The 22,278-nt window shown below is 38.7% G+C and overlaps 1 protein-coding gene across 5 annotated transcripts in view; it reads right to left on the bottom strand.

Annotated features, from left to right (window-relative positions):
- The window catches only part of IPCEF1 (interaction protein for cytohesin exchange factors 1), a 171,673-nt gene that overhangs the window by 144,333 nt on the left and 5,062 nt on the right, over positions 1-22,278 (bottom strand). Inside the window, exon 2 of one of the 5 annotated variants that reach the window (XM_008529097.2) lies at positions 19,377-19,612. The exons of 2 other annotated variants lie outside the window; for them this stretch is intronic. The gene's annotated coding sequence lies outside the window, so the exon portion shown is untranslated. Of the gene's footprint in view, positions 1-8,073; positions 8,115-19,376; positions 19,613-22,278 lie in introns of those variants that run through there. 2 more of the 5 variants (XM_070603229.1, XM_070603227.1) reach the window with 2 other exon arrangements.

Below are 22,278 nucleotides of genomic sequence, written 5' to 3'. Positions count from 1 at the left end.
CCATTCAGAAGGTAGAGGAGGGAATAGTTCCCAACTCTTTTTATGAGGACTGCAGACCCTGATAATAAAATCTGACATAGACATTGTAAGGAGAGATTTGTAGACCCGTATCCTCATGGACATAGATGCAAAAGTTCTTAACAAAATAGTGGCAAATTAAATCCAGCAATATATAAAAAAAATCCTATATCATGACTGTGGGGAGTTTATTCCAGGCTTAACATTTGAAAATCAATCAATATAAATCACTATATTAACAGAAGAAAAGGAGAAAACCATATGGTCATCTCAAAAGATGCAGAAAGTGCATTTGCCAAAATTCAAGACCCATTCATGGCTAAAAACCAACAAGAAACTTCAAGGCTTACAGGTAATAGAAGGGAACTTTATCTAATAAAAGGCCATCTACAAAAGAACTTACAAATAACATCATATTTTTGGTAAAATATTAAACACTTCCCTATGGTTGGGAACAAAGCTAAGGTTTCCTTATCTCTCTACTTCTATTTATCCTTGTACTAGCCAGTACTAGCAATAAGGTAAGAGGAAAAAAATTAAAAGATTTTCAGACTTGGAAAGGAAGAAGTAAAACTATCTCCTAAAGAAAATCTTAAGGATTATCTTTTTAAAAAACAAAAGATAACCTGAGAAATCCTAAGAATCCATATAGAAAATCCTAACAAATCTTCTTTAAAAAACCCTTAGGAGTAATCATGGAATTTAGCATAGTCACAAGATAAAACATTAATATAAAATTCAATTATATTTCTATGCAGTAGCAAAACTTAATTCAAAAAAATAAAATTTAAAAATTTCCCTTTACAATACCATCAAACAATACTTAGGGATAACTTTAACAAATACATGCAAGATCTCTACAATGAAAACTGCTAAATATTGCTGAGAGAAGATCTACAGATCTAAATTAATGGAGAGGTATACCATGGCCATGGATCAGAAGGTTTATTATTGTTCAGATGTCAATTTTCTGCAAATTGGTCAGTATGCTCAATTCATTTCCAATCAAAATCAATTCATGAAAAGACAAATAGATTACCGATATGGAAGAGAATTCCGAAATAAACTCATATATGAGTCAACAACTTTAAAACAGTAACAACAACAATGGACCCACATACTTGATTCAGGATTCATTATAAAGCTACAGTAATCAAGACAGTGTGGTTTGACATGAATATAGATAAATACATAATGAAGCAAAGTAGAGTCCAGAAATAAACCCATACATGTATGGTCAACTGATTTTTGACAAAGATATAAAAGCAGCTGAGTAGTGAAAGGATCATCTTTTCAATGAATAGTGATGGAATAATTAGATATCTATATGCAAAAAAAAAAAAACTGATCCATGTCTTGCCCTGTATACAAAATTAACTCAAAATGGATAATAGAGTTAAATGTAAAACCTGCAACTATGAAACTTCTAGACGGAAATATAGGAGATTTTATCAGAATTAAGAACTTCTCCTCGAAATTCACTTTTAAGAGAATGAAATATCAAGCTACTCTCTGGAAGAGAACATTTGAAAATCATATTTATATGACAAAGTGCTCATATCCAGAATATCTAAAGATCTCTCAATACTCAATAAAAAGAAAACAAACAACCCAATAAAAAATGAGCAAGGGGCCAGCCCCATGGCTGAGTGGTTAAGTCCGCACGCTTCACTTCGGAGGCCCAGGGTTTCGCTGGGTCATAACCTGGGCACGGACATGGCACCGCTCATCAGGCCATGTTGAGGTGGAGTCTCACATAGCAGAACCAGAAGGACCTACAACTAGAATATACAACCATGTACTGGGGGGGCTTTGGGGAGCAGAAGAAGAAAAAGGGCAAAAAATGTGATAATGCTTCACAAAAGAAGACAGATGTCAAATAAACATATGAAACGATGTTCAGTATCATTAGTCCTTAGAGAAGTGAAAATTTAAAGTACAATGTTATCCCTACATAATTCTTAGAATGGTGAAAATTAAAAACATTGATCATATCAAGCATTAATGAAGACATGAAGCAAATGGAACTCTCATACATACTGGTAGGAATACAAAATGGTTCAATTACTTTGGAAAACAGTTTGACAGTTGCTTAAAAAGTGAAATATACATCTACTACAACTCAGACATTCTACTCAAGAATATTAATCCAATAAAAATGAAAGGAGGTATATATGTTCAAAGATCTGTACCTAAATGTACGTAGCAGCTTTATTTGAAATAGCCAGGAAACAGCCTAAATAGCCACCAGTGAGTGAATGGATAAACAAATTATGGTATACCCATACAATCGATTATTGCTCATTGTATAAATAAAGCAAATAAAATAAATTATCAATAAATGTAACAACGTGGATGAATCTCAAAATAATTATGGTGAGTGAAATAAGTCAAAGAACAGTACATAAAAATCTTAGAAAATGAAAAATAATCTATGGTAATATAAAGGAGATCAATGGTTGCCTGAGGATGTGGAAAACAGGGAACGGTTGGAGAGAGGGGCTACATTTTCTTGATTGTGGTTATGGTTTCATGGGTGTAGATGTATGTCAAAACTAATCAAACTGTACATTTTAAAATGTAAATGTGCCCTTCTCTTTTCTTTTCTTTTGCTGAGGAAGATTCGCCCTGAGCTAATATCTGTGCCAATATTCCACTATCTTGTGTGTGGGTCACTGCCACAGCATGACCGCCAATGAGTGGTTTAGGTCCACACCCAGGAACTGAACCTGGGCTGCCAAAGGGGAGCATGCTGACCTTAACCAACATGCAACTGGGCTGGGCCCAAAATGTGCCATTTATTAAACCTCAATTATACCTCAGGAAAACTGGGATTTTTTTCTAACATCGTTGTATGAGATTAGCCTCCCTAAATTTGAGAAACAGAAGGAAGGCCAGTGTGGCTAGAACAGAGTGAGTGAGAGGGATAGTGTAAAACATGAAGTCAGAGGCAGGCTGGGGCCGGACCACATGCATCCTTGTAGGCTCAGGTCAGGTGTTTGCAATTTATTTAAGTGGAGGATTATAAACAGCACAGTAACAGGATTTCATTTCTCTGAAACGCCCCTTGAGCAGGTAAAACAGACAAGTCAAACCTCTAGCCAGAAGACGATTTCCAGTGCTCTTAATAATGCTTACTAATCCTGGGTTTATGTGAACCCCTTGTGGCAGTTTATTTCAGAAAACAAGTTCTCCAATTCCACACAGAATTTTGTGAAGAGCTGATTCGATGTCTGATATAATCTATCATGAAACACATCATACAGCAATCTTTTACTGAGTACCTACTATGTGCCAGGCACCAAATTTCCTGATTTTTCATAAAAATAAGTTTGCCAATAATATAACCTCAGTGTCAAAACTTAAGCAAATCTCAATGGCTATATTTTTTAATAGACTTTATTTTTTAGAGCAATTTCAGGTTCACAGCAAAATTGAGGAGAAAGTGCTCCCAAATACTCCCCATATACTCCCCACCTCTACATATGCACAGCCTCCCCCACCATGGACATCCCACGTTAGAGTGGCACATTTTTTACAATACCTGAACCTACACTGACACATCTTTATCATCCAAAGTCCATAGTTTCCATTGGTATTGTACATTCTGTGGGTTTTCATAAACCTATAATGACATGTGTCCACCATTATAGTATCACACAGAATAGTTTCACTGCCCTAAAAATCCTATGAGCTTCACCTATTCACCCTTCCCTCCCCACAACCCCTGCCAGCCACCGATCTTTTTTTAGCACTGAACAATATTCCATTGTCTGGATATACCACCTTATTTATCCATTCACCTGCTAAAGGACATCTTGGTTGCTTCCAAGTTTGGGCAACGGAGAATAGAGTTGCTGTAAGCATCTGTGTGCAGGTTTTTTTGTGAACATAAGTTTTCAACTCCTTTGGGTAAATACCAAGGAGCATGATTACTGGATAGTATGGAAAGAGTATGTTTAGTTTTGTGAGAAACCACCAAACTATTTTCCAAAAATGGCCATACTGTTTTGCATTTCCACCAGCAAAGTTTGAGAGTTCCTGTTGCTCCACATCCTCACTGGCATTTGGTGTTGTCAGTGTTTCAGATTTTGGCCATTCTAATAGATGTGTAGCGGTATCTCGTTGTTTTAATTTGCGTTTCTCTAATATAACATGTTAAGCATCTTTCACGTGCTTATGTGTCATCCGGATCTTTGATGAGGTGTGTGTTCGGACCTTTTTGCCACTTTTTAAATTGTGTTGTTCATTTTCTTTTTGTTGAGTTTTAAGAGTTCCTTGTATATTTTGAATAATAGTATTTTATCAGATATGTCTTTTGTAAATATTTTCTCCAAGACTGTGGCTTGCCTTCTCATTCTCTGTCAATAATTATATTTTAATGCAGCATATGTTGACACTGCCTATTCCTTCAGTTCACCAAATCTAGCTATGTGTATATTGAAAAATGATTAAGATAAAAATAAAAATATTGCCAGAACTGCAAAATAACAAAGTATGCTCATGTATACGTACTTTCACCCAAGCAGTAGCTTCTATTCATAAATATACTGAAAAAATTTAGGAATCCATTTAGCTCTTAGGAAATTGACTAAATGATTTCTGTTGACGCTGTTCTTTAGGGAGTCACATTCTTCCAAATGATTGCAGTCGTCCCCAAGATGCAGAGCACTGAGTAACAGAAAGACAGCAAGGATGGAACAAGAATTAAATTGTTTGATATTTTTCCCTCTGCCGTCATCACTGTTTTGGCATTTAAAAACTATGGGAACTTTTAAGTCTCCCTTTGTGGAGATGGTTAGTTGTTTTATTTTGTTGGGAGCAGCGTGAGGGCTCAGTTTTAAACAAAATATTCTTGCTATTTCCAAGTTATACAGCTGAAGTTGTTAGACTGAAAGAAGTGAAAATTTCTAGTCTTAGATAAGGCCAAAAATGTTAAAATCTTGCCTATTGAGTCATCTTCCTTACTACTCACTATCTACTTTTATAAGTTTGAAATTTTCCATAATAACAGTTATTTTTTTTTAAAGATTTTATTTTTCTCACTTTTCTCCCCAAAGCCCTCCAGCACATAGATGTATATTCTTGTGGGTCCCTCCAGTTGTGGCATGTGGGATGCTGCCTCAGCGTGGTTTGATGAGCAGTGCCATGTCCGCGCCCAGGACTCAAACCAACAAAACACTGGGCCACCTGCAGCGTAGCGCGCGAACCTAACCACTCGACCATGGGGCCAGCCCCAACAGTTATTTTTGAATGAATGTTTAAATACATTGAAATTTAGAATATGAAACTGTTGGCATTTCAAATCAAGAGGAGCGATATGTCTGATGCAATTGACTAGCCATGTGAAAAACATCTAATAAAGCTACCTTTCATTAAAATAAATTTCAGGTGAATCAAAGATTTGAATACATAAAATAAAATAATAAAACTATTAGAAGTAAATATAGGAAAATGTATTTCCTTTTCAAGATAAGAAGGCTTTTCTAAGCAATACACAAAACCCAAATTCCAAAAAGATTAGTGAATGTGACTCCATAAAAAGTTTTTTTCTGCTCAGAAAAAATACCATACAAAGTCAAAAGACAAATGATGAACTGGGAAAAGTAGTTCAACACATATGACAATGAGCTCATTTCCTTAATACATAAAGGCATCTTACAAATCAGTTATAAAAGACCATTAAACCAATAGAAAAATTGACAAAGAACTTACAGGCAGTTCACAGAAAAGAAACACAAGTGGTTTATAACATATGAAAAGACAGTCAGTCTCAATCTTAAAAAGATGAAAAATAAAATGTCAATGAGATATAACTTTTCATTTATCAGAAGACAATTCTTAAAATATATGCTGTTAAGATAGATATTTAAGCAGAAAAAAATCGAGGTAGAACAATCTACATAGTATGCCTTTACCTGTGTAAAAATAATTATGTATGTGTTGTATATATATTTTTATATATATATATATATACCCATATACACACATATATGTATGTGTAAATATGCATAGAACATTCTAGAAGAACATTGTACAAAGTGGTTACAGTGGTTGCTTCGCTGGTGGGAGCCTGAAAGGCTTGAGTGAGGAGTAAAAATAACTTTCCATTGTGTGTTCTTTTATGATATTTAAATTATTAAATGTATGTCCGCATTACCTTTTCAATAAAAAATAACTAGTTGATAAAATAAACTAAATTATTTCATCCAGCAAATATTTACTGAGTATCTACTTTCTGCCAATCACTATTTTAAGTGCTGGGAATACAAGTCAGGGCCACTGATATAAATGTCTGTCCTCACAGCTCTAACATGCCCCTGGGGGACGGATAATAAAAGTTTCAAATGAATTCTGTTCAATCTAGTAATTTTGACTATAACTTCACGATGTTTTCTTTGGATGTGACTTTTTTTAACACAAGTGAATCTATTTAGTTTTACATAAAATGGTAACTATAGGAACACATTCTTTGGAACTGACACAATTCTCATCATTATTTGGATAGGCCTTGTTGAATGAGAAGTGAGAAGAAGTTCATGTTCATACCTTCAGTTATATCCATATCATTTAAGAATTTTGCTCTCCTTACAACAAAACATTTCTAATCACTCTGCCTACATTTTATGGTTTATCTATTGAGAGTTAAGAAGCTTTTCACTTCCTTACCAGTTAATTCATTATTTTAGGATTTAAATCTAAGTTACATCCTGAAGATTCAGGACAAAAACAATCCCAAATCTCAAAGGCTTTTACTGTCACCCATATACATACAGTTCCCATCAGTGTCCTGAGTTCTCATTTCCTTTGCATCTCTCTGTCTTTTTCTCCAGGTATAGAACAACTATGCTAACAAAATGTAAAATTACCACTGTTAAGACTTTGTTTCACTTACAAAGAATACATATTTTAGTTAAAAGATGGGATAAGCTAAAGAACAATATTTCTGAAGTATGGCTGATGAACACTAGGCTTACTCAATGCTCTGTCAAAAAGGGGTCCCTTGGTCAATAACTGGGAAATGCTGCTTATTAAATTTCCTCACAATTAAAAATTTTCCCCATGTTGGAGATTTATAATGCACGTGAGCATATTAGCAGCCCTAAGAAATACTTCCATGAAGAAGTTTACTTAACTTTTGAGCCTCTCTTTCTTTCTCCCTTCTCTCGGCCATGAGTTGGCTCTGCAACTTCATTTAAGACTCAGATTCTCTTCAGCTTTAGTGTTCCCACGTCTAAAATCTTAGTTGAGACCAGATGATGTTCAAGGTTCCCGTTTTACTTTATCATTCTAGATTCTTGATCTCACTTCAGGAAAATTGAGAAATTTAAACATTCTATGCCATTGAATTATCTGAAACACAGCCAAATAAATAATAATCAGCTATTATTGAATTCCAATGTAAGCTTTATGATTGTTTAACGTGATATGGAGTTATACACAACATAAAAGGCTGACTGCTGCATTGTAAATAGCAAGAAAAACTATTTTAAATCTTTTTTCAAGGCATAAGCATAAGTCTCAGAAGATGACAGAAAGAAATAATCTTAGACACCAGACCGAACAAAAAAGTGTTAGTTTAGGTTCTAATTTTTCTAGGAAATAGGAAAAAAGTTTAAAAATTAACTTCTTTAAAAAACAACTAAGAGTAATATTTTTAAGTAACTATTCACATGAACAACTTGGTCATGACTTCCCAGATCAGTCATGCAAAAAAGGAAATAAATTATTTCTCACAGGTTCCCTACCCATTCGATTGCCAAACAGTGTGAACCAGACTGTGTTAAGAAAGTTTAAACGCCTCCAAAGACTGAGGAAGCAAGTGACAAAAAGATTTCCTGACAATTCTTCTCTGCTAATTAAGAGATCTCCTGACATCAGGGGAAAGTATAATCTGAGCTCAAGTCAGGACAAGTCTCAGTCCTGAATCTTTGTTTTCCTCTCAGCAAACTCCACAGTACTTCCTAGTCCCATTCTGGAATCCACGCTGTGAAAATTTCTTATTTTTCTTGCTAACCTGAAGCTTCCCTCTGTAAGAATTATAGCACAACATACCTCTGTTGCAAGGAGCGTGCTCTTGTCCCCTGGCAAGAAGAAAGTGAAGAAACTAAGTATGTGCGGGCTTAGAAAAATTGAAATTCAGTATTACCAACCAGACTACTTCCTCATAAGGATAATCCTCTCTGATAGAATGCAGCAAAACCAGTAACAACAAGTGCCGAATCCAGTTTTTTTTTAAGGACAGGACAAAAGAGATTCAATCCAAATCATTCTTCCAAAACAAACTGTGATGGGAAACAGCCTCCTTTTTAACAGAATACCAACAGGACTTTTAAAATGATAGTCTCTATTTCAACTAGCACTCTGCCCAAGAAAGTGTTTTGGATGCAACTCTAAAACCAATCCAAGCATTTTCTCTTACAGTGCCCTCACCAGTATGTTCAGCTACAGAGCCAGGTCTTCCTAAGGTCTGATTATCTCTTCACTCTTATCACTACACCTTACTTCCAAGGCTTTCAGGGGCAAAAATAGCCTTGCTTAGTCCCAAAGTTTGACACAGCATCTCCTACAGTCTACTAGCTAAAGGTGAACCTTAAAGGATTCCTTTGTTTCTATATTTAAAAGATGCGGTTCCCAACAAGAAAACCCTGCTGCAATTTCATTAATTCATATGTAGAACAAATACCACGAAATTATCAGGAACCATGACTTTTCATACTTCATACCGTGTGAGCCATTTGACCTATTGGTAACTTTTTATGAGGCAAATTCATGTTCTGGTAAAAGCCCATGAATGACAAACACTTATCTGAGAGTCTAAGCTTAATACATTAAGAAAGTAAAATTGGTCATTGAATGTGAGTGCATGTTTAAAAACTTTTTGATTAAAAAATCTTGGAAAATTTTGAAGAGATTCCCTCCTTCAGCAAATGGAACTGGAGACTCAAGCATTTTGTGGAGGTTCTGCTTCAATTCCCACGTCTTCTATGCCAATTAAGACTGCCCTCCTCTACCCCTGTAACTACGAGACCCTTAGGATGGGTTCAACGGACCCCACCTTATCAACAGAGAAATTCAGAGTGGTTTTTCAGGAACTGAGACCCATTGTCCAGTTCAGGCAGATTGAGATCACCAACCCTTCAACTTGGCCTGGGAAAATGCCCAAGGATTGACCCTTTTGACGTCAAGGGCTGAAAACTCCATCTTCAGATCATACTAATACCATCATTTTGTGAACACACATCCTATGAAGAGCCATGAAGCTTGACCAGCTTGAGCAGGTCATCAATTACCTCACTTCTCCTTACCTCCAATCACCAATGTCCACACTTCAGACCACCCTGCACTTCATCTCATAAATTTTGCCCCAAGCCCTGGATCCGGAGGACAGATCTGAGAGCATATGCCTCCTGTCTCCCTGCAGATCAATCTTGCAATAAAGCTGTTTTCTTTTCCAAAAAGCTAATGCCATAATGATTGGCTTTTTTATGCACCTTGAGTAGGGCAACCTCAATTTTGTGTGGTAACACCCCCATCTTGTAAAGACTTCTAAGTCACTGGAGAAACCACCAGGCAGAAAGTCAGCGCAAATACCCTCAGAGCCTAAGAGAAGCTGTCAAATTGTGAGGGAGGCTCAAGAGAGAGAGGGAAACTGGATATGGGTTCTGTTATAAAATAGGTGCGTTACAGGGTCAGGAAAAGCTATCAGTAAAGATATTCATAATCAAGATGTCTCCAAAATGCCTTATCACATCTTGATGCTCAGCTGATCTTGAAGCAGGCCTCAGGGGGACCCTGGAGGGGATTGTGATTAGAGAGACTTGAAAGAAATCTGATATAATGGAAAAGCTAGCATTAGCTCCTGCCTGTGGAAATACAGGCCTGTCTCTTATCCACAGTCCCCAAAGGTAGATCAACTTCATTTCCTGATGGTCTTCAGAGTGTTACCGAAACTAAAGTCATGAGTTGGATCTTTAAACAAGTCAATTCATTTAGATTTTTCCTCAGTCACAGACTGCTCCCTCAACCCTGACATCCTGTACATGCAAAGCCTTGACAGACAAGAGTATTAGAAGAGAAGAAGGAAGAAATAAAGTAAATCCACTATCTTCATTCACAAAGGACAATGTCTCATTATCTAGAAAGAGATTTTAAATGAAAAAAAACCTGAAAGAATCTTCAGAAATAAATGATGCAGTCCTTGTTGTTGGGCAGTTAACATTTAGAGGGTCTAGATTAGGCATGTATCAGCTCCAAACTGGGGGACAGGTGGGCCAGAGGGTTGGGCAATCTGAATTAGGAAGGATCTGATTGGCTAATTCACACACTGGCATTAGTAACTCATAACAACTTAATGACCTTTCCCTTCCAAGAACCTGTTCATTTTGACCTAGATTTAACAGTGGAAAGAGTGTAGGAGTCAGGAAATGTAGGCTGTGAACTGCATTACCTCTAACAAGCTGCATACATTCGGGAAATCACAAAATCTCTTTGGACCTCAGTTCCCTATCCATAAAGGGTTAGAGTAAAGGCAGTCTAAAGAACCTTCTAGCTAAAATGGGTTTGGTATCTGATTCTATGGATTAAGCAGTAACATCAGGCATCCAAGACAGGTGGGTAGGCACCTCTCAACCCACCTAAGCATAAGGCTAAGAATACATGCCCAGCGGAATGACCCAGGCTGGGAGACACTCAGGAACAGAAGGTGATTAGACTTGAATTCAAACTACCCAGATGATAAATCAGTAGAGAAAACTTACTGATAAAGGTCAGGCAATAGAATACTCCAGAGCAGGAAGACCTCCTGTAAGAGACAGACAGTACACTAGAGTCAAGCCTCAGCTCAGCCATTCACTAGTAGTATGGCCTTGGACAAGCCACTTAACCATTCCGAGCCTCAGTTTCCTTAACGGGTGTATTTCTATCTGCCCCACATACAGACAGCACAAAGTCTTTGCATCAGGATAAGAAAATGTGTACAAATGGACTCAGTAGATTATAAAGCAGTCACAGCTCGGAGGTTCCACATGAACAGACATTTAAGATTTAGAAGGAAGTCTCCTTCTCAAAGAATAGAACAAAAACAAAAATGAATAAAAGTCTAGAAAAAGACTTCTGAGAAAATAGCTTTCTGCTTGCCCAGTCGTAAGATATAGACACTGAAACGTCAATACATGAAACTTCTCTAGGCTCCCCAAGAGAAGGGAGAGCAGACTTCCAATGGAAATGTCTGCATAATTAAATGATTGCTAAACCTGAATTTTTGTCATATTTACTCAAAGTCCCGGATCATGCAAGGACATTCAAGTGAGCAAAAGAATCACAGAATCCCTCCTATACACCAGGACACAGGACACAGGCTGAGAGGCCAGGCAAAGGATAGGATTCTGAAGAGGGGTTAGTCTAATGTGCCCAGGTGATCGTGAAGAAGAGGTACAGAAACCTGGGGGTAGGGAGAGAGAAAAGAGATCTGGCCACAGTCAAGATTCTCTGGGAGCTATTGATTGGGGTGAACAGGGAGTGGAAAAGAAGAAAGATTTTCTTACCTGAATGACCAGGTTGGCTAGGAAGAAAAGTGTTAGGCAGCCAAGCTGCCTTGACCCAGGGCCAAGTATATGATATCAATGCATAGAGTGATTGGATAAAGCAATGCTAATGCTAAGTGAGAGAGAAAGAGAGCGTAATGATTTTTTTTAATTATACCTAACCAAGTTCATTTGTTTGGATCAACTCTCCACAAATTCTCGAAAGAGTACAAGGAGAACATCCAGAGAATGTTAGGCAATAATTCCATTTTAAACATGTTCGAATTGCAACAATGTCAGCACATATGAGGGGAAACCCTGCTAGCAAGAGGAAGCTGAGTTGGGAACCAGAGTTAAATCAAAACTGGAAAGATGAGTGTTCAAATCATATTGTAGAATAACAGTTGAAGAGAATTGAGGTCAGGGAACTTCCTGTGGAAGAATCTCTAGAGACAGCAAGACAGAGAACCAAAAAGTAAACCAAATAAGATGCTACAGTTGAAAGGCTTAAGGAGAAATTTGAGAGAGATGGAGTACAGATCATTAAGGTACACAAGGTAGAAAGCCCTGAGTCTTGAACTCTACGGAAGTGATAATTTGAGGATGGGTTCAGTACAGAGAAGGATGCTGAATTCAGGAAGATGAGCACTGATTTGGCCAAAGTGGTGCCTTTGAGAGCAGCATGAATAGAAAGTAATGAACAAAAACAGGCAGAAGTTTGCCGGGCTTCATCAATTCAGAAGCCATTTATAGAGAGTGTGAATTCTCCAAGCTCTCTGCTTTTTCTTCTCCTTCCTGCTACATGCCTTTGGTTTTTTCTTTGTGTTCACTAGAAAGTTCAATGCACAAGGGAAGATGAAACTAATTGTTAAAATCTATTAAATGTTCAGGGGAAAAAGTGATACAAACACAAATGTTTAAATGTAATTTTATAGATTGTGTGGATCCGTTCATGCTTTAGATTGTGTGGATCCATTCATGCTTTGTCTGATACTGACTATGATAACTCATTATGAGTTGATTATATTAAGCCTTAATAATTTATAATACCTCTATGCTTTGATCTAAGAAGAAAAATGTGAACTGGAAGCCCAGGACCACTGCCCAAGCTCTAGTTTATACCCAATTGGAGTGACAATATTTTCTCAAAATTAATTCACATGTTTGTTGAGCATTGTGTCATATGCTTCTAGGGAAACAAAATTAAAATAAGTAAAATGAGGAGAAAAGAAGACATTTCCTTTTCCTCTCTTACAGTTAGTGGGAAGAACATGTTAAAGGATTTGACATGATGCTTTGCCCATAAGACTCAAGAAAGTACCATTTTATTAGGATAAATACGAATGCATGAAAACTCACCCCTACATCAAACTTTCTCCAGAGCATTCCGTTTCCCTGGCCAGCCTTTTCCTCCTCAATGCCCTTCGTTTCTCCATGTCCATCAGACAAAGAAGCATCAATGCCCTCACCTATCACCCCTACGCCCACCCCTTTTCCTCTTGCCACATTTAACCCAGTTGTTCACTCTCTGTCTTTAAAATACTCACATTGGCTCGAAGTGTGCTGTGACTACTTTATGTCTTTTGTGCTTTTCTTCTGTCTGTACATCTGCTAAGTCATCATCACAAGTGACATTTGAGACCCACTTTTCAGTTTTCAAATCATCTCACTGGAGACCCAATAACTCCTTGAGGCATGTCAAGATATGATGCGATCCATTTCACAAACGGAGAAACTGAGACACGAAGAAGTGACAACCCCAAATTCACCTACATAGCAACTGGCAGAAAAAAGTTAGTGGTTTATGGTCCAAGGTTCTTCCCCATATACAGCTGCTTAATACACAGAAGCATGGGTGCCATCTTGTTTTGTCTCCAGGGTGAGAGTTCTGTTTGTATTTTTCATCCTGACTCAGTGATCATTTCTCTTCTCTCCATCCACCTGAAACACAGCCCTCCTTTTCACATTCTGTTCAACTTCTTCCTCCACCAATAAATTCTCCGGGATCACGCTCTCTCTAACTGTTACAGTACTTACTCTCCACACTGCTCATTATGACAATCATGTATCACTTTGGGTCCTTTTGCCTAATGTTTCATGTGTAGGGTTTTTGCCCCTGTACATTAGTATGATATTCTAGGGACTATCATTTTTTAATATTTAGTTTATGTTTTCCACAATGTTTGATACAGAAAAAAATCCTCAAAACTTTTTTTACTGAATTGGGTTGAATTTCTCAGGGAACATAAGAGAATTTCTACATTTAAGAAATTATCTTTCAATATCACTTACAGTCAAATAACTCAAAAACTCGTATGAGTGATGATGCTGATAGACTTGAAAGACAGGTAGAGATCAGGCCCCAACACTAGTCTGCAGGGCCTCCAGACACCAAAACAAAGTTGCAAAAGAGCAGGTCAGTTGAGGAAAACTCTCTTTTCAAAAGATAGCTGCCGCCAGCTGCTATGAAACCCCCAAAACTTGCCTCTTCAGATTCACGCTGGGGCCCCTCATCTCCTACTTCTTGCTCTTTTATTATCTCCTGCTTTATTTTGCTTCACATGACTACTACTCACTTTTTTGTTTGAAAATCTGTTAGACTTGTCAATTCTTTCCAATATTTGCTAATTCTGCATGTCTGAGCCTTCCTATGCTCGATTATGAAAAAAGAGCTCTTTTCACTGAACGGTCATTATCCATTCAGAAAGTTTGGCTACTGCCCTCCTAAATGATCGATTATTACATCTAAAATATATAATGTGTTAGGATCATGACTTTAATATATCAAAGTACACTTTCATCTCTTTTTTTTTTTTTTCCCACCACCAATCTTCCTCTTTTTGCTGAGGAAGACTCACCCTGAGCTAACATCTGTGCCCATCTTCCTCTCTTGTATATGTGGGATGCGTGCCACAGCATGGTTTGACAAGCGGTGCATAGGTCCGCACCCAGGATCTGAACCAGCGAACCCTGGGCCAACAAAGTGGAATGTGCAAACTTAACCACTGCACCACTGGGCCGGCCCCATTTTTATCTCGTTTTTGTTAAATTCACACATATATAAAGAAAAAAGGAAAAAGTGTTCAAGATTTACACCAACATGTTCACTATGATTATTTCAATATGGTAGGATCATGGGAAATATTTTTCTTCTTGCTTATATGCCTTATGGGCAATAAACATGCATTATATGTGTGTAAAGAAAAAGAATTATTTTAAAAAACTTAAGCAGTAAACAGCAAGATAGTTGATAACATAAATTTAATATGAGGCTGAATTCAATGCGTTTGCCTAAATAGATTCTTTGTTCCCTCTCTTTATCTAGTTTGATATCTACTAACCTTTTCTTTTTCTCGACAACTTTTTCTGGTCTTATAAAAATAGAAGCATGAATGGAGACCAATCAAACACCTCCTCTCAAAATTGTGCCTTCTTATCTTTTAATCTTTTGTTTCTTCCTCTTTCAGTCTGACTTCCTAGAAGCAAAGGTCCCCTCTCTCTGCCCCAACCCTCCTCAGCTTGGCACTGGAAGTGTCTTTAGGAATGAGATTTTCCTTAGTGCTCGGGAGATCTGTCCAAGCACTCCTCACATTATATTCCCCACCCAAACAAGCTCCCTCTGGCCTAAATGGGGCTCGATTACATACACCCTCAGCTCCAAGAATGGGGGAAAACGTGAACAAGCACAAAACACCCTCATCTAAAAATAAGAAATCATGCAGCATCCTTTTCTTCATGCCCTCAAGGCAGCCATATGTTACTGAACTCTCAGGTCAAACAGATCCAGGTTCAAATTCTGACCCCAAAAGCAAATTGTTGGGGTTGGAATCCTGACTATACCACTTACTGTGTCAACTTGAGCCAGGTTCTTAAACTCTCTGAGTCCATTTCTTCATCAGTAAAAGAGGATCTAGTTAATAGCAGCACCTCCTAGAGTTATTTGATTAAGAAATTAGCCAATGAATGCACAGCCTTTAACACCTTCCCTGGCAGATAGTAAGTTAACTCTTAGTAATAACAGTTGTACTAGCTACATGTAACACACAGCCACGAGGGATGTGGAACCTACAATCAGAAACAAGGAGACCCCCTGAACCTTGTTTTCTGCCTTCACTTGAAGGCTCACCTCAGTGGCTCCCACTGCCCAGAAAGTCCCAAGCATTATTGAGGAAACCTCACTGGCCAGGGGTCTATATGCATTGGTAAAAGGCCCATGTCCACACAGTAAGAAACAGCTGTGGGGAGTAGACATGAGTGCTCAATGCCTGAACTTGGTCCAGGATGGAGAGGGGAATCTCTTGCAAATTTGCTCCCAAAGCAAAGCACACAGGAGTAAATATTTAACGCAAAGTGGAAATAACCATACCCCATGTCTAGGACTTAGCAACTGCCAGGAACACCAAAACCTGAAAGCAAGGTCGCTCCGGAGGGAATCACCAGCCTTATTCGCTCCACTCACTTATTCTCTTTGATGAATGCTCTCGTGTTTCTCTCTTCATGCTGGCTTCTCGGCTCAGAAGAGCTGGGAGTCTGGCATTCCTCTCAAGGCAACCGATTTGCACATAACTTTGGAATGTTTGTGAGTGTTCACAAAAGAAAACTAAATAGTACTCTAGTGCCTAGCTCAAACCTTGCTTGATGATTGCCTCTTAAGTGCCTGTAACCTATGCAGAAGCAGCTCTAGTTGACTAATCAAGTTGAAAATGCAAGTGCAGGATCTCATCAAGATGGCGCTGTGAGCAGACGTTGCACTCGCCTCCTCCCACGAACACAACCAGGTTACAAAAATTTTGGGAAGAATCACCCTGGATTGAAAACTGAAAACTGGATAAAAAGAACCCCCACGACAAGGGACAGTCCTGACGAAAGCAGAAGAGGCAGTAACTCCGGCCTGAGAGGAAAAAAGCCACCTTTGGGAGCAGTGGAGCTTCTCAGCTGGCCAGGCGGGAGCCACCCTAAGGTACGCAGACCTCCCTAGAGGAGTGAGGTCCAGAGCGGGGGCAATACTGCTATAACCATCCTTCGGACTCAGCCCAGCTGAGACGGGGGTCGTACTGTCTGGCTTTGCTGGCTATTAACTGCAGCGAGGACACCCCAGAAAAGCTATCAGCCGAAAGCCGAAAAGATCCGGGTCTTAATGGGCCCACGCACAAACTCACTCATTGCAGCAACCTAAAATCACCAGAGAGAAGGCTGACTGTCCTTTGGTGAAACGATACTCACTTGGTGGGCTCTGGGGGCATCTTGGTGAGAGGAGGATCCTCTCCTGAGACTGAGACATTGGTGGGGGCCGTTGTTCTGAGCTGGTCCAGGCGTGCTGGTATGACACGGTAGGGGCCATTGAGGTGCGCCCCTTGGGCTGCTAGCCCAGGGGTCTGCCACACCCACTAGAGCACAGATTTAATCCAGTTTAGCCAGGGCAGGCAACCTGCCCTAGGGACTGGCCCCACCTAACAGCAAGCCCTCTGGCTACGTTTCAGCCTGCATTGACTGAGTGCCTTGATCCTCTACAGGCAGGCAAAGGTGTCTTCCTCTGTGGGGCAGGGCTTGTATGAGGACCAGGTGAACTGTGGGGGGCATTGGGGCAGAGGTGGGGGCCTCTGCAGTGTGGCGGTGGGGTACGCTCCCGGGGGTTGAGAAGTGTGCACGGACCAGGACTGTGCTGACTGTGTATGTGGTCCAGAGTGGGGAGAGGCTTATCAGCGGTAGAAGACTTGTGCTTCACAAATAGCCATAAAAAGGATCAGCCCCACCTTCCAAAGCCTGAAACAACTGAGCGCCTCCATGCCAAAACTGGACCAAGAAGATGCAGAAAATTTGAATAGACCCATCACCAGTAAGGAGATCAAAACAGCAATCAAAAACCTCCCAAAAAATAAAAGTCCAGGACCAGATGGCTTCCCTGGTGAATTCTACCAAACATTCAAAGAAATAAAAGGGATCCACACTGGAAAAGAAGAAGTGAAACTGTCACTCTTTGCAGCAAAGCAGCAGAAAGAGAAATTGAGAATACAATCCCATTTACAATTGCAACAAAAAGAATAAAATACCTAGGAATAAACTTAATGAAAGAGGTGAAAGATCTGTACACTGAAAACTATAAAACATTGTTGAAAGAAATCGAAGAAGACACAAAGAAATGGAAAGATATTCCGTGCTCTCAGATTGGAAGAATTAACATTGTTAAAATGTCCATACTTCCTAAAGCAATCTATAGATTCAAGGCAATCCCTATCAAAGTTCCAACAACATTTTTTACAGAAATAGAACAAAGAATCCTAAAATTTATATGGAACAGAAGACCCTGAATAGCCAAAGGATTCCTGAGAAAAAAGAACAAAGCTGGAGGTATCACACTCCCCATTTTCAAATTATACTACAAAGCCGTAGTAACCAAAACAGCATGGTACTGGCACAAAAACAGACACACAGATCAATGGAACAAAATTGAGAGCCCAGAAGTAAACCCATACGTTTATGGACAGCTAATATGCGACAAGGGAGCCAAGAGCATGCAATGGAGAAAGGAGAGTCTCTTCAATAAATGGTGTTGGGAAAACTGGACAGCCACATGCAAAAGAATGAAAGAAGACCATTCCCTTACACCGTGCACAAAAATCAACTCAAAATGGATTAAAGACTTGAATGTAAGACCCGAAACCATGAGACTTCTAGAAGAAAACATAGGCAGTACGCTCTATGACATTGGTCTGAGCTGCATATTTTCAAGTCCCATGTCTGACCGGGCAAGGGAAACAAAAGAAAAAATGAACAAATGGGACTACATCAAACTAAAAAGCTTCTGCACAGCAAAGGAAACCACCAACAAAACGAAAAGACAACCTAACAATTGGGAGAAGATATTTGCAAACCATGTATCAGATAAGGGGTTAATACCCAAAATATACAAAGAACTCATACAGCTCAACAACAAAAAAACCAACAATCCAATTAGAAAACGGGCAAAAGATCTGAACAGTGATTTCTCCAAAGAAGACATACAGATGGCCAACAGGCATATGAAAAGATGCTCAACATCATTAGCTATCAGGGAAATGCAAATCAAAACTACAATGAGGTATCACCTCACTCCGGTCAGAATGGCTATAATTAACAAGACAGGAAACAACAAATGTTGGAGAGGGTGTGGAGAGAAGGGAACCCTTGTTCACTGCTGGTGGCAGTGCAAACTGGTGCAGCCACTATGGAAAGCAGTTTGGAGTATCCTCAGGAAATTAAGGATAGATCTACCATATGATCCTGCTATTCCACTGCTTGGTATTTATCCAAAGAACTTGAAAACACAAAGGCATAAAGATATGTGCACCCCTATGTTCATTGCGGCATTATACACAATAGTCAAGACTTGGAAGCAACCTAGGTGCCCATCAAGGGACGAATGGATAAAGAAGATGTGGTATTTATACACGATGGACTACTATTCAGCCATAAGAAATGACGAAATCCAGCCATTTGTGACAACATGGATGGACCTTGAGGGTATTATGCTGAGTGAAATAAGTCAGAGGGAGAAAGTCAAATACCATATGATCTCACTAATGAGTAGAAGATAAAAACGACAAAAAAAAAAAAAAACACATAGCATTGGAGATTGGACTGGTGGTTACCATTGGGGAAGCGGGGACGGGGGAGGGCAAAAGGGGTGATTAGGGTCACAGGTGAGGGGATGCACTATAATTAGTGTTCGGGTGGTGAACATGATGTAATGTATACAGAATTTGAAATATGATGTACATCCGAAAAAAATAAAAATTAAAAAAACAAAATAAATAAAATAAGAGGATAAACTTGGTAGAATTTAAAATTTTTTACCCATTTGCTTAACAAGGCCTGGCCATTTCAGCTTGATGCTGGATATGTCTGATGGACCAATTTAATTCCAGAATTCTTTCTCCATGGGATTGGCTGAGGTCATCGGGCCTGCACTGCAGCTTGACTTCTCCCTCTGTTCAATCCTGCTTCTGTCCCCTCCCTTTCACAGGTGGGGTTACCAACAGTCCCAGTTTTCCATAGACCAAAGGAGTTCCCAGGATGCTGGATTTTCAGTGCTAAAAACAAAAATGTCCCAGGAAAACCAGAATGAATTGGTTACTCTATCCACATATGTTGACCCAAGGACACGACCTAATAAACATCCTGTACAGTAAAAAAAAAAAAGGAAAATGCAAGTGCAGGAAATCTTGGTACCTTGTGTTCCAGGGTGAGATCCAGCTGTAGCTGGAAACCTGGGCCATATTTGACCAAGAGAGTTCAAGTTCATATCCTTCTCTTTCAGAGAATGGCTGTAAATGAATCTAACCAAGAAAAGGTAGTTTTAATTCACATGATTATAAGAGAACTTAAAAGGTGATCTTGTTTGTTCTCTTGCAATGAAATACCTGGAAGATATTAGGTATTCAATAGGCATTTGGTGAATGTTAAATACTCAAACATGGGCACTCATCATATATGATTATATGATTAACATTCACGCTCATGAGTGAGAACAACTCTTTACCTATTTTGTCGGGATAGTAAGAGTGGTTGGGATTTATATTCTCAGAAGGAACCAGAAAATAAGGCTTTTAGCATAATTTGCTTGAGACTTTTAAAAGGTAGAAAGAATAAGTTTTGTTATAACTCACCTGCACCTTAAAGGAATTGAGAAAATGTTCCTGTTGCAATCATTAATTTATTAGAATAGCAGAATCTTCAAACATGTTCAAGAAATTAATGAGACTACCTATGGTCATCAAACCAATAAAACTATCGCAAGTTTCTGCAATATTGTGCTGTGCTCTGAACTATCCAAAGAGCAATCATAAACAAGGAGGCTAAAAAGGATGTTTTTCAGGTTCATGGCCATTTGCTCAGTTTTTGGAAAGAATTGTAGGTTTTCTCCTCAAAACGTGGCTTAGCATAAGTGCAGCCAAGTGTCATTTGGGCGCGTCGTGACACCTAACACTAAGCTATATTCTATAGGAGGAAATAATGTTAAATTACGCTTCTGGGAAGCATTTTGAGTCAGTTCCATTTCTTTTCTTTCTGAGAAGTCTGTATTTTATTTTAAACCAAAATTTCATATCAATATATAAATTTGCCTACAAATGGTTAAATGTTCTATTCCTCTCTGACATTAGAGATCTGTGCACAAAGCTCCTAAGAAAGCCTTTTTTTCATGAGAGTCAGGAAAAAAAGAACTTCTACACTGTTTAACTTGAAAGAATCTATCCAGTCACAAATTTCTGTTGGGCATTTTGAAAGAGATTATATAAAATTAATAACGTCTAAGGAAAAATGAATACGGCTCAATTAGAAGGGGGAGCAAAATGTTTTTAGTTGCTCAGATTAAATGAATTAGCCTCCAACAATGCTGCTTGCCTGGTAAAAGAATGTTGTTTTCCTAGGGATAATTATGGTAATAGGAATTAAGGTAATTTAAACTCTACTAAAAAGGAGATTTAAGAGACTCTTACATTGCAGAGAAACCCAAGAACGTGCTTAAAATCCTGGTTATTTGTGCTGTCATTAAAATAGCTATGCAGGTACCAGACTAACTTTATGCATCAAAAGAATCAACAATTATAGACGAAACCGCTAAAATGACCTGACATCCCGTTAACTGGGGAGTTCCCATTTGCTATATGCTTAGATTGGAGGCTTTGATTTTATATTTGGACCAAAGCACCATCACATTGCGTCATTTTCTAATTCAAAATATTTGAACTTTTCATTCAGTATAGAACTTGGGGAAGTAAATATCCTCCCAAATAGACTCTAATGTTCCACATCCAGCAAATGACCACATGGGTGTAATCATCTGGAATCCCAAGCTAGACTCAATCTATGAAAGGATGCTCTTTTATAGATTTCACAATAGCTGATTTTCATTTTGTAAGTGTGTTTCATTGTTTAGAGTCTTTATTCATTCCCATTCAATGAAGAAGTGACACCACTGTTTGAGGCCCAATGCCACAGGTTAGTCAGAGAAATGAGTCATGTTGGATTTGGTCCCTGGAAGTGATTGCCAGCAATACAGATGAATTTATTACTAGCACTTAAAATGACTTTTATTCTTTACCCCTTGTATTAGTTTCCTAGAGCTGTCATAACACAACACCACAAACTGAGTGGCTTCAAACAACAGAAACTTATTCTTGCACAGTTCTGGAGACTAGAGATCTGAAATCAAGGTGTTGGCAGGGCCATGATCTCTCTCAAACTGTAGAGGAGGACCCTTCCTCGCCTCTTCTAGCTCCTGGCTGTGGTCGGCAGCTCCTTGGCATTCTTTGGCATGCAGCTACATAACTCCAATCTCTGTCTTCATCATCACATGGCATTCTTCCTGTGTGTCTCTGTTTTCTCAGGACTGTCTTCTTATAAGGACATCAGTCATATGGGATGAGGGCCATTATGACCTCATCTTCATTTAACTAACTACACCCACAACTACTCTAATTCCAAATAAGGTCACCATCTGAAGTACTGGGGGTTAGCACTTCAGCATATCTTTTTTAGGGGGCAGGCACAATTCAACCAATAACACCCCCTACTATCTTTATTCTAATCCTCTTCTGCCAGTAAAGTTCTTGTATGCCAATCGAGTCTCTACATGGTAAGAAAATGGAATACGAGCAAAGGCAGAAGGTTCCATTGGTTTATAATGCTTTTGCCTTCTTCAAAGCATTTCTGCTTAATCGCATTTGGTCCACACAACAAAGCGTACTGCTTAGAT

The sequence above is a fragment of the Equus przewalskii genome, chromosome 32, assembly GCF_037783145.1.
Source record: "Equus przewalskii isolate Varuska chromosome 32, EquPr2, whole genome shotgun sequence".
Lineage (NCBI taxonomy): Eukaryota > Metazoa > Chordata > Mammalia > Perissodactyla > Equidae > Equus > Equus przewalskii.
This window is presented reverse-complemented; position numbering and strand designations above follow the sequence as displayed.